The sequence below is a fragment of the Mesocricetus auratus genome, unplaced genomic scaffold (assembly GCF_017639785.1).
Source record: "Mesocricetus auratus isolate SY011 unplaced genomic scaffold, BCM_Maur_2.0 Super-Scaffold_100027, whole genome shotgun sequence".
NCBI classification, from domain to species: Eukaryota; Metazoa; Chordata; class Mammalia; order Rodentia; family Cricetidae; genus Mesocricetus; species Mesocricetus auratus.
Window position 1 is genome coordinate 23530179 of NW_024429208.1, and position 13435 is coordinate 23543613.

The following is a 13435-nucleotide window of genomic DNA, read 5'->3' on the forward strand; positions in this document are numbered from 1 at the left end:
AACACTGCCCCTTTTCTGTCAGCCTTGCTGCATCTTCAGGTGAGAAACAAGGTTCTTGTGGACAACGTGGAGCTGGGATTTGCCTTTCGTTCCTAATGTTTCTACCTTGCAATTGAAATATTCATATCTTTTCCAACTTCATGTAATTGTTTATATCATTGGTAGAGTTTGTATTTCATATGTATTTACAGAGAGTGTGTATAGGAAGAGAGAAAGGAGAGAGAGGGAGAGAGACAGAGAGAGAATAGGAGCATGCATGCCAAGGTACATGTGTAGAGATTAGCGGACAACCTCGGGCACTGGACCTTGGCTTCCATCTTGTTTGAGGGGTCTCATCACAGTTGAGCTTGCCGGGCTCATTGGCTCAGGAGCTTCCTGACGTCTTCCTGTCTCTTTCTCCCCCTCACAACAGGAATGCTGAATTGCAGGCATACACTATCATCTAGCTTTACCTGGGTTCTGGGGATCTGAATTCATGTCCTCATGCTTTACCCACTGAGACATCTCCCCAGCGCTGATACCACTGATGTGAATTTACCGTATTGTGACTTTGCTATTTCCAATGTGTGGGGGTTTTGCCATTGTTTCCCTTATTAACTTGGCTTTTTTGTTTGTTTGTTTTGGTTTTTCTAGTTGCTCCAGTATTTTAAAAAACTAAGGTTCAAAGGAATCAATCAGTTCTTCCCATATAACTGAACTGCATTATCATCTGGGGAGAGGCAAATATTTATAGGAATATAGAGAAACCCAGGACTCGATAAGGCAGAGTTCACAGTGTCTAACCATTTAGCCAGAATCCATATTGTGGAGAGCAGTCAGCCAGCAGAACCGGCAGGGACATCAAAACCTCTATCACACCTATATCCCTAGAGGTCAAAAAAATTAAGTAAAGATGGGAATTTTTGTTTGCTTGCTTTGGTTTTTTTAAGAGGGACTCTCACTAGCCTGGTACTCACTATGTAGACCAGATTGGCCTGAAACTCACAGAGATCTACTTGTCTCTGCCTCCTGAGTGCTGGAATTGATGACATGTACCACACCCATCCATCCAAAGACACAGATTTTTAAGAAACCACCTTAAGTATCTAGACTTGAAAAAAATCTCCATGTTTGGGGCTCAATGGGTAAAGAGGCTTGCCACCAAGCCTTCCAACTCCTGCAAGTTTTCCATTTGCCTCCATATGCACGCCATGTTAACAAATGTAAAAAAAGTAAAAGAATATTAAAAGGTTATACTGTAATGCCATTAAATAAAAGAAAACTAGAGTGGCCATTTTAACAATGGAATCAGAGTTTAGAGCCAATACACTGCCCAGGATAAAATAATTTAAAATGAAAAAGGGAAAGCTAGGGTGTCGTATGCTGAGGCCCATCCCCATCAATGCATGGGGGGCATGTGGTGAATGCCTATAATCCCAGCACTGGGGAGCAGGAGGCAGAGGGATCAGAAGTTTCTTGGCTATGTAAATTCAAAGCCAGTCTGGGATACGAGAGACTTTCTAAAAAAAAAAAAAAAAAGATAAAGAGGAGACTAGCACTAAACATCTCACCATTAACAACAACCCAAGAATATAAGAATATAAACTGGGAGGTGGTGGCATATGCCTTTAATCCCAGTACTCAGAAGGCAGAAGCAGATAGATCTCTGCAAGTTCAAGGCCAGCTTGGTAGACAAAGTGAATTCCAGGAAAGCCAGAACTGTTACACAGATAAAGCCTGTCTCAAAAAGCCAAAAAAAAAATATTAAAAAAGAATGCAACAACACAAATGGACAGACTGAAAGGAGAAACAGGGAAATCTATAGTTATGAGTAGGATGGACAAACCCTCAATAATCCAGACACCAAAAAACAGCAGGCAAGTTCTGAAAGAATACAGGGCATGCTCTGAAATATTCAGCCAAATGCAAGAAAAGCAAACAAACAAACAAAACCATAGGCTCATATATTTGAATGCTTACTCATCAGGAATTGGCACTACTTGAGAAGGAGGTGTGGCCTTGCTGGAGGAGGCGTGTCACTGAAAGTGGGCTTTGAGGTTTCAAAAGCCCACACCAGGCCTAGCATCTCTCTCCTCCTGCAGATCTGAATGTAGAACTCTCAGCTCCTTCTCTAGCCCCTTGTCTGCCTGTGTGCCGCCATGTTCCCTGTATGACAGTGGTTCTCAGCCTTCCTAATGCTGCAACCCTACAATATAATTCCTCATGTTGTGGTGACCACCAACCACAAAATTATTTTTTGTTGCTACTTCATGCCTGTAAATTTGCTACTACTACGAATCATAATATAAATATCTGATACACATATGGTCTTTGGCAACCCGGTGAAAGGGCCATTTGACCCCCCAAAGGGGTTGCAACCCATAAGTTGAGAACCATTGCTGCATGATGATAATGGACTACACCTCGGAAACTGTAAGACACCCCAATTAAGTGCTTTCTTTTATGAGTTTCCATGGCCATGGTTTCTCTTCACATCAATAGAAACCCTGAGAACACCACCAATTGAGGTCCATCTGAGGACCTGTCCCAGCCAAAAGGAGTCTGCAAAAACATGGCCTCTGAGTGAAGAGTGTCATCCTGAATGGGGTCTCACACCAGCAAAAGGACACTGGAGCAAAGCAAGACAGTCTAAATGGACGTGGGTTTCAGTTAACCGTAATGCATTGATATTACCAGTGAGCTAATTGTAGTAACCTGTGTCACATAAGGTGTTAATAACAAGACAAATGGTGGCAGGTGATGGGAATTCTGTGCTCCTCGATTTTTCTTTAAATCTAAAACTGTTCCCAAAATATAGGCTATGGGGGATAAGATGAGAGTTTGACAGTATTTGATAGCATATCAGAATTCATGGGCTGCTTCTACTCAGCTTGGGGACGCATGCAGCAATAAACACTTACAGCAGAGGAAGAGAGCGTTCTCAAATCAATACCTGCAAGCTACCACTTTGAGAAACCAGAAAAAAAGAAGAGCAAATAAAAGTAGGCAGAGGGGAAAGGTATTAAAGTGGAAATATACGAAACCAACAACAGAAAACAATAGGAAAAGTCGATGAAGCCAGAAGTTGGTTCTTTTAGAAGATCAATGAAACTGCTGAACTCCAGCAAGACTAGGGGGAGGAAAGAGGTAACACAAAACCTCTGAGATCAGTTTCAGAGCAAAATTATCACCAATTCTAAAGACATGGAAAGGATAATATGGGACATTATGAAGAAGTTTTATGCTAATAGCTTCTGCAATTGAGATGGAATGGACACATGCCCCCTGTGGTGAGGCGCTAGAGGGGTAGCCAGGAGGGTAGGAATGTGTACTGTTCCTGCAGAAGACCTGAGTTGGGTTCCCAATGCCTAAGGCAGGTGGCTCACAACCACCTGTAACTCCAGCTCTGGGGGATCTGATGCCCTCTTCTGGTCTCTGTGAAACTGCACACAGGGGCACACACACACACACACACACACACACACACACACACACACACCTACACTACATATAATTTTTAAAATAGAAAATAAAAATTTTTAAAGTTGTTTTAAAAATATCACCTGAGGAGGGACAGCCCTCCGGGGCAGCCTGTATTCTTGAAAGAAAGTGAGGTCCTTCCCATGGAGAAAGTACTAGACATTGCTCTACTATTGAGTTCTACCAAGCAGCTATGGGTAAAATAAGACTAGCTCAACCAAAACCCTCTCAGAAGACAGAAGAGGGTACATGTCTCATTGAGCTATCCTAATAACAATATCAAAGTTGGCCAAAGTGTTTTTCTTTCCCACTGTTTTCCTTGGGTATGGTTTTCTTTGTTTCTTTTGCTTTCTCTATTCTGGTTTTCTTTATGTTTCTTCTTATTTTGCTCCATGGGGATTCTCAGATATGTATGGTGAACAATTTCATCTAAGTTGCAAGGGTTTTAAACATTACTTGTTCAAAATTTCCCCTCTTCTCATGGCTCTTATGTCTTGAAATGCCCAACCGTCGTGTGTTTTCCTGCATCCTCGTCCCACACGTGTGTTTCATTTTGTAGTTTTCTTCTGTTATTTCTTCACAGTCACTGCCTTTTACCCACCCCCCTCTCACCATAGTATCTAATCTCAGTTAGCCTTCTCTGAAATTTTAATTTCAGATAGTAGATTTTTTAAATCTAGTTTTATAGCTCCAGTTTTCATCTTTGGCATGATCATGTTTTATTCTTTCTTCTTAAACATACATGAAATATTTTGGCATCCCTGTCTGCAAATTCCATCATCTCTATCATCCCTGGTCCACCTTTCTATCCATCCACCTTTCAGTTGGAATGGGCCCTATTTTCCTGTGTCTTTGCAGTGTACAGTCCCTGGAAGATCTGTGTGCTAATCTGAGCATAGTTTATATGCTACTTTACATAGAAAAGGTACTTTCTTCTCTTTCTTTCTTCCCTTCTTTCTTTCTTTTATTTTTCTTTATCCTTTTATTTGTTATCCTTTTATTTTTTATCCTTTCATTTTTTTTAAGCAGGGTTTTTCTGTATAGCCCTGGCTGTTCTAGAATTCACTTCATAGAGCAGGCTTACCTCAAACTCAGAGATCTTTCCCTCTCAAGTGCAGGGTTCCAAAGTGTGCACCACCATGCCCCACTTGAAAAGGGTACTTTTCAAATGTAATTAACTTTACTAATCATTTGGCCTTAAAAGAGAGTGATTATATCAAATTATATGGGGCGAGGAAGTGTCTAGTCTAATTACACCAGTCTTTAAAAGTAAAAATGTCTGAGACCAGAGAGATGGCTCAGCAGTTAAGGGCTCTTGCTGCTCTTGTAGAGGACCTAGGTTAAATTCCCAGCATCTGCATGGTAGTTCACAACCACCTGCAACTCCAGTGACAGGAAATTCAATGCCCTCTTCTGGACCCCACAGGTACCTGGATGCAGGTAGTGCACAGAAACTCACAGAGGTGCACACACATATACATGAGTAATATAAATACATCTTTTTTTTTAAAGTAGAAATGTTGTGATGGAAAGTCAGGAGATTTTTCAATATGTGATGAACTGATGTCGCATTTCTCCTTTGAAGTTGGAGGGGACACCGTGACAGGAAATGAAGGCAACCCCAAGGAGCTGTAGATAGCCCTGGCTGGCAGCAAACCAAGGAAATGAGGACCTCGGTGCTTCAGCATCAGGAACTGAAGCTGAGCTTAGACGATGATCCCACGATGTGACTGAGAACTCAGCCAACTGATGCCCTGATTTCAGCCTCCTAAACCTAGAAGCAGAGAGCCCAGAAGAGCAAGGCTGTGCCCAGGAATCTTTCTATAAGACCAGAAGTTAATGTTTCCTGGAGCTGCTAGTTTCATGGTAATTTCTTAAGTCAGTAATCACAAACTGATATGCCTGGCAGTTTCCATTAGGATGCCAGTCATCTTAAGCTGTTCCCTTTTGGATGCTGGACATTTGTGTAGATAATCCGTGCACATATTGCTCAGTTTGATCCTGTTGTTATGCGGGTCCCTTCAAGATGTGTTCAAGCATGGATCCAGAGCATCTGAAGCTGGCCCCACCACTAAGATGACAGCCTTTTAAAGACTGTATGACAAGCTTTTCTGTTCTGGTGGAGGATGACAGGAACAATCTGTAGCTCTGTGGAGCTCCGGTGCTTGCTATCCATTCTTTTTCTGAATGCATATGGCCTTCTTTTATACTGGCTCAGATCAGTTATTAGCCAAAGTTCCAGAGGACCTTTTTCAGGACACAGGCACTCTCATTCACTGCCCACATGTTCCAGCCACCTCCTCTCTGCACTGTGATCTGTGTCCTCAACTCAGAGAGGGGAACTCATAGAGCATTTTAAATATTGAAACGAAGTTCCAAAGGCAGGCTATTTCAGGGTATGACCCAGCCCCTGACTATTGAAAGAGCTCACTTGGTGACACTTGTGTTCAGTGAGGAATGAGAATCATTACCCTGGGAATCTATAAGAATTCTCAATTGAGGATGGGCAGATGGGCCAGTCATAAAGTGCTTACATAGAGGGTGTGAGCTCAGGTCTCCATGAATGTACAGAGTCAGACATGGTGCATGACAGGAATATGTGGGGCGTACTGACCATAATAGGATCCCTGGGGCTCACTTGTAAACTCCAGATTCAGTGAGAGACACTTATAAAACAAGATGGAGAGTGAGCATGATACCTGGCCTCCCCCACACAAGTGCACACACAAGTGTGTTCTCTCACACACAGAATGCTTATTCTTAGAAGGAACCTACTATTTGCTAGGCACATACATGTGTCAGGCATTCTCTATCAGCTGTGACGAGCATGAAGCTTGGGGAATTAGCCATCTGTCCCAAGAACAGTCTACAGGACTCCACGCACTATCACATTCCTGTCCCCCCCCCCGATTGTGAAGTGGTACCTGGGTTGTCTTGGCCTGGTTGACTCATGGGCTCAGTCCCCACTGGCAGGTTCAGAGCCCTCATTTCATTCCCCTTCTTGCTCCTTTTAGAAGCTGCTGAGCGCTCTGCTGGCTTCTGGAGCCCCCTCTTGCATCCTAAGCGGCTCTTCTCCTGCTGGACAGGTGCCACTAGAGCTACTGGAAGCAGCAGCAGGGTGGCAAGAGAGATAGCTTCCCCAGGTCCTCCAGCCCCACTCAGATGTCTGTTGTACCTAGAAGGACAGACTCACACAAGAGTGAGTGGTCTCAGGGGAAGCCATAGACTTAGCAGTTTCATGGACATGCTTTGCCCAATGTATTTTTAGTGTGTTCTGCATTTTCACATGTATGTACAGGTGTATATATGTGTGTGCACACAGGTACCAGCCACAGATCAATCTCAGGAGCCCTCCTGAGACAGGGTCTCTCACTGGGACCCAGGGATCACCATTATTGGACTAGGCTGACTGGCCAGTGAGCCTCAGATAGCCCTCATCTCCATCTCCACAGCACTGAAATTATAAGCATTGACTGCCATGAAGAAGGCTTTTTTGTTGTTTATTTTTTGATTTGTTTCATTTTTGGGGGTGTGTTGAGGTCCCCAGGTCCCCATATCTGCATAACAAGCACTTTACCAACTTAAAGATTTTCCCAGCCACTCTAACATTTTGTTTGTACAGATTTCTGGGTGGATCCCCAGAGAAGCCTTAGAGCTATCCCAAGGATATTGAGAGATCTGGGAGGTGGGCAGATAGTTAGCCTTCCAGCAGCCCACCTCTCCTAGGACCCATCCTACCTCCAGCCCCTGCTCAGCCAGGAGGTGACTGTCAAGGTCCTGGCACAAGCCTTCAGCAAGTTACAGCAGGGATCCTCAGGCAGGGCTGCTGCTCAGGACAGGGGAAGGCTGCTCCATCCTGGCTCACCCTCCCTTCCAGGGACTGTGATTGAGGCGTGTGGTTCCCTTGGAAACAGTGCTCCTTGTCTCCTGGGGTCAGAATCACTTAATCTGTAGTTACTGCAATTTTGATGCTAGTGGGGGAGAGACCCCAGATACCCTCCACATCAGTACACCACCCGCCACACTCAGCATCATCATTTCCCGAGGCATGCAAATCATCCCTCCTCATTCTCACACTCAGCTTTCCCTAGTGTGTGCACATGTGCATGCACGAGCACACACACATACACACACATATACACACAAACATACACACACACTCACACACACACTCACACACACCCCTTTCTCCCGAGCTCAGACAGCTGCTAATGACTCTGATTTTTAGCCCCCAACTGAAAAGGAACAATCACGTCCCTACCAATTACCTCCTCTCAGTGCCCAGAGGTTTCCCAACTACCAGCACCAAAACACCCTCGCTTTTCAAAGGCTACATTACAATCAGATTACGAGTCAGAAGGAGGAAGCTGGCCAGGCAATCCATTTTCTTTGCTCTCTTCCTTTTAAGAGACGTCGATGTGTGCAGGGAAAATCAAGGGTGTGCTGGAGCATGACATTGGACAGGACGGCGATTTAAGTACTCAGCGCCGCATCTGTCAGCGTTCCATACCGTTCCTGAACTGGAAGCCCTTGGAGGGCTTCCTCCTGTTTGGTTCACACTTGACTCCCTCACATCCTGGAGTCCAGTGGGTTCGTGCTGAATCAGAAGCTCCGGGTCTCAGGAAGGCAGGGATGAGCACGCTCAGAGCAGAGATGGCAAGGACGCCACAGCTGTACTCTATAGTTCTGCCCACGGAAACAGCTGGCCTGGATGAGAAAAAGGAAAGGCTAAGTATCTGTGAGTGCTAGGAGGACCCAAGCACAGGAGGGGAGATGACAGTGCCAGGAAGCAGATGTTGAAGTGGATCGCGGTTTGAGGCCATGCCAAGAAGCTCGGGGAAAATATTTCACCAAAACAGTAAATGGAAAATAAAGGCAATAAAGGGACTTCTGGCCACACTCGGAGCCTGGAGTCCCTGAGAGACTGCAGTAGCAGAGATTAGGACGGAAAGAGAAAGGTGAGGCCCTTGAGTCCTTGTCCATCAGAGAATCATCTGAAGGGTGGTAAGGACAATGGTAGACATGGAAACAGCTCTTCTTAAAATTATGAAACAAAATCAAGACTGTCGATGTGTATAGCAGTACTCTGCCCTTAGGTTCACATGCCCAGTCAGAGTGTCAGAGTGCTTCTCCTGTCAGCCCCTATGTCCTCAGAAGGCTACTTCGCTCTTTTGTGTCGGGGAGGGAAGGGATGTGTATGGGGGTAAGTGACCATGCACACTCACAGGTACGACTGAAGGTTGGAGGACATCCTCAGTTGCCAGTCTTTGGGAACTCTCCACCTCCTTCTGAAATAGGGTCTCTGATTGGCTTGAAACTCACCATGTAGGCTAGGCTGGCTGGCCTGTGAGTTCCAGGGATCTGCTTGTCTCTATCTCCCCTACAGTGGGGTTAGAGACATGGGCCACCATTAGTTCTGGGGCAAGCACTTTACTGACAGAGTTATCCCCTACAAGCCCCTATTTTGATCTTTCTGATGGCTGAATAGCAGCAAAGCCTTAATCTGTGTCTCTGCAATCACGCAAGGAATATCCCAGGACACACGTTTTTTGAGTTATGCTACCGAATCCCTAAAGGCAAATGCATGTGCATTTCAACTCTTGATGTATGTTATTAAATATCCCTCAAATATATTGTAGCAATTTACACATTCAGCAGCCGCGTAGGCAAGCTTTTTCTGTATCTTTGTGAGCATTGGGTCTCATCACTTTAATTTTTGCTAATCGCATGATCTACCGATTTAATCTCATTATTGTTTTGCATTAATCATGAGAGGTGGAGCATATTTCCTGTGTTCATTGGCCTTTTGTGTTTCCTGTCTCTAAAAACCACCCATTCGTTTCCTTTACTAATTTCTCTTGGTTCGAATGTCTTTTTCTAACTGGTTTGCAAAACCTGTTTGTATAAATAGACAAAAAATAGATCTCCTGGTGTATTTGTGGCAGACACTTTTGTAATTGGCTGTTTCACTTTGGAGAGAATTTTTTCTAATAGACACATTTATAATTGTAGAAGAAGCAAAAACTATGTTTTGTTTTTAATGCTTTCTGGACAGCTAGCTAGTTTAAATGACTTTGTCTTCTTACATGAATGAGTTATCTTGGAAGCCTCTGAGAACATGAGCGGATATGTTTGCAGAGGCTTAAATGCCATTTCTGAAGAGCCGTGGCACAGGAGGGCCAAGAGGACGTTAATACAGGCTTCTGTTTTCCTAAGGCAAAGATGGATTTTGGCAGTGCCGCGCTGAATTTATGCTAATGCCAAGTAGAACTGTAGAAGTGGTCACACATCGCACCAGAACTGTGGGAAAATCATGACAAGCCTGAGCTGCCCTGTCTCCCCTTTGCTGGCTCATGGGTCTCTAGACTTCCAGGTCAGCCAATCTTATTATGAGGGCTTAGGGTCAATTCTTAGCAACTTGGGCCCTATGGCTGCTGGAAGGAAGACTGTCTTCCGGGAACACTTAGAAACCTGTAGAGCATTATCGTACATCCTGAGCCAGTTAACATTTTCAATGATCTCATGCTTTCTTTCCCTTCGTCAGAGATTCTAGAAGCAACTAGACAGCATCTCCATTTTCCTTACTTTTCCCACATGTTGTCAAAAGTTTTGTGTACAGAGTCACTAAATTTCTTGTTCCTCACAATAACAAGGCCTTCAAATGTTTCCAATCATGGGCTCTCGCTGCTCATCATGCCATCAGGGGAGTCTTTGGCAACTGTAGGTGTCAGCAAATTGGAGAGCCTGTTCCAATACTTTAAAAAAACTCATCCTTACAATTCTGTTTCCCTAGAACCACTCCTGGCACTGCAATATGTATTAGTCAGAGTTCTCTAAAGAAACAGAACTGATAGAATGAAGACATATGATATATTACATATGTATATATTTTATATGCATATATATTATGTGTATATATAATATATATGTGAGATTTATTAGGCTTATAGGCTATAGTCCAAGTCCAATGCATAGCTGCATTACAATGGAAAGACGAGGAATCTGGTAGCTGTTCAATCCAGGAGGCTGGATGTCTGGAATCACAACAGATACTCTGGGGACCCTGCTATGCACAGTCCCTGGCTGGCTGAATGACTGTACCAAAAGAGATCTAATAATAAGTCAGTACCAACCTGGATGGTCTCTGGAGACACCCTAGCTTTCCCTGAACTTGACCACATCTTGTTCAATTCTTTTTTATCAGTGCACAGATGGCCACTTAACAGCTCTGTGGAGGACACGAGGCTGGTGGGAATGCCGATACCACGGCAGGTCGGAACTGAGAGAGGAGAAAACACAGACAGCTTGAGACAGGGTACGGAGGGGAGATGTGAGATCTGGCACTTTGCTGAGAGAAAGAGTGTGAGTCAGGGGAGCTTGGGGGAGATGCAAGCTAAAAGCGTTGGTTTATACAGAAAAAGACATGCCAATTCAAGATGTGCCTGGCTGCCAAGGAAAGTCTCAGGTCCCCAGAGAGACCAGTTCTGCACTGTGCTTGTCAGAAAAAAGAGTTCCAAAAGAAAATGTGTTCTCAGAGAAGCCCTGGGGTTGGGGTGGGGGGAGGGTGGCGTAGGATGCTGGACCCTATCTGTGGCAGGGTGGGGCCTAGGAACAGAAAGCAGACACGTGACTTCGGCTGCAGCTGACTAGGTGAGACCTAACTAGCATAGTTACAAGGGAGACACCTGAGGCTCCTGAAAAAGAATCTTCTAATCAGGGGGCTTCCTGTGTGTGGAAGCGTCCAGTGAGGCTAGATACTGCCTGGTCACTTCCATCCTAGGTCCCTCTACTACAGCTTTGGAACCTATGGTTCTGAGAGTCATGTTCAAGGTCATGTAGATTTTCCGGAGTCTCTTGGAAGGGACGATGCTGGCTGAGCTCACAGAGGTTCCCTAGCCCAACTCCCAGCATCCTGTTCCTTGTTGTATCCCTTGACTGGGTAAGACTGAGAAAGTTCTCAGAGGCCACCAGCTGCAACTGCCTTCATGGCACAGTCTTCAAAATAGGGTCCAGGATGGACTAAGGGGCGGGGACAGCAACAAGCTAAAGGTGACACAGCAGATGCTAGAAAATGTTCTGACACTCAGCCCAGAGATGTTGCTTCCCACGTGTGCACACCCTCTCCCTTCCCCAGATGACATCAGCCCACATGGAAAGGACATCATTTGCGGAAACCCCTGGTCCCACCAATCAGACTCCTTCTCACCCTGAGCAGAGAGAAGCATGAGGACTTTGCCAAACCCCTTAGAAGCTGTCCCCTCCCCTCCAGTGGAGCCCCTAACCTCTATCAGGTCCCCAGTGCCCCTTAGTGACCAAATGAAACTTCAAGATCAGCCCTACCATGCATGTCCAACTGTAGCTGGAAGGTCACAAGCAGCCAGTGGTAGCTGCGAATGCACCCCAACGTAAGATCACACACTCAGATACTATGAAAATAAATTGTAACCGGAGTACACAGTTCTCAAGTATGAACCACCTTGTAGACGACAACATGCCATCTTTATTTTTAATGATTTATTTATTTATATTTTTGGTACACTGTTGTGTATCTGTGTGAGGGTGGATCCTCTGGAGCTGGAGTTACAGATAGTTGTGAGCTGCCATGTAGGTACTGGGAATTGAACCCAGGTCCTCTGCAAGAGCAGCCAGAGCTTTTAGCCACTGAGCCATCTCTCCAGCCTCCAGCATCACATCTTTTTCTTCTGTTTTGTTTTTGTTGTTTGTTTGTTTGTTTCTTTTCTCTGTAGCTTTGGAGCCTGTCCTGGAACTTGACCTATAGACCAGGCTGGCCTCGAACTCACAGAGATCCACCTGCCTCTGCCTCTTGAGTGCTGGGATCAAAGGCGTGAGCTGCCTGTACCCAGCCCCAGTGTCACATCTTGATATCAGTAGCTTGAACATCCCTAACACTGTCTTGGAATGTTAGTTGCCCCTTCTACATACAGATCCTGTCACCCATTCTCCCCATCTGTGCTCTCAAGTACCTTTGACCTCCTGATCCCATCCTTGGGATCCCAAAATCATCCCAAGACCTGTTACTGTCTGGTTGGACCTGGAGCTGGGATCCATCCTCAAGCCCTGAGCAAATAGGGGACAAGCTCAGCAGAGTCTGGGGCAGGGAGGTCTGGGACAAATTTTATTGTATCTGTGTGTGTGTGTGTGTGTGTGTGTGTGTGTGTGTGTGTGTGTGTGTTTGATGTGTGTACACATGTGGACACCAGAGGGCAACCTTCAAGAATCAGTTTTCTTCTGCTGTAGGTGCTGGGGATTGAGGATTGAACTTGAATTATTAGGAATGTGAGCAAGTAAATTTATTTGCTGAGCCATTCTGCTAACTCTTTCTTCCATCCTGGGTTCCCCTTTCCAGGATGGAGAGGTCAAGCCATGTGAAACGGCCAGGATGCAGGATCCTCACAACCTTCAAACTTCATGCTGGAGAGTCGTTTGAATCACACACTCACTCCCCCAGGTCTGTCTGTCTCTTGTTCCGCCCTACTAGCTCTGGGTTTCTAGAACCTTCCATCTCACAAACAGTCCAGAAAGCCTGCCACTGCCCCCTAATCTCAGGGTCCACTCATAGCTCAGGAGTCACTTCCTAGTGTCCCCTGCCCCATCTGTTTTACCAGGGGACAAAGCCAGGATCTGGGATGGCTTCCTGAATTCAGTGCCTCAAGCTTTTTTTTCTTTTTGACATAGAATAAAGATGTTCTCAGGTGGTCTCTGAACATTATATCTATTGTTTTATAAACTTCTGCCGTCTCCAAATCCAAATAAGTAGTTTGTCAAGTGACTGCAAGATATCACATTTTAGTCAGACAAGAAAGAACCCCTCTCCTTCCATCAGCAGCCCCTGCATAGCTTTGGAAGCCAGGCTCTTGCTGCCTAGACCTGAGCCAGCCCAATGTACCTATAGGAAACACCTTCAAAGGTGCCCACTTTTCCTATAGGCATGGACTGTCCTCCTGGCAGACACAGA

The 13435-nt window shown here is 45.2% G+C and overlaps 1 long non-coding RNA gene across 1 annotated transcript in view; it reads left to right on the top strand.

Moving 5' to 3' along the window:
* LOC121134339 overlaps nucleotides 1–13128 on the top strand; it is a 59125-nt gene extending 45997 nt beyond the window's left edge. Inside the window, exons 2-3 of the long non-coding RNA XR_005871427.1 lie at nucleotides 10664–10774; nucleotides 12827–13128. This is a non-coding gene — a long non-coding RNA (uncharacterized LOC121134339). The remainder of the gene's footprint in view (nucleotides 1–10663; nucleotides 10775–12826) is intronic.
* The last annotated feature ends 307 nt before the right edge of the window (nucleotides 13129–13435 follow it).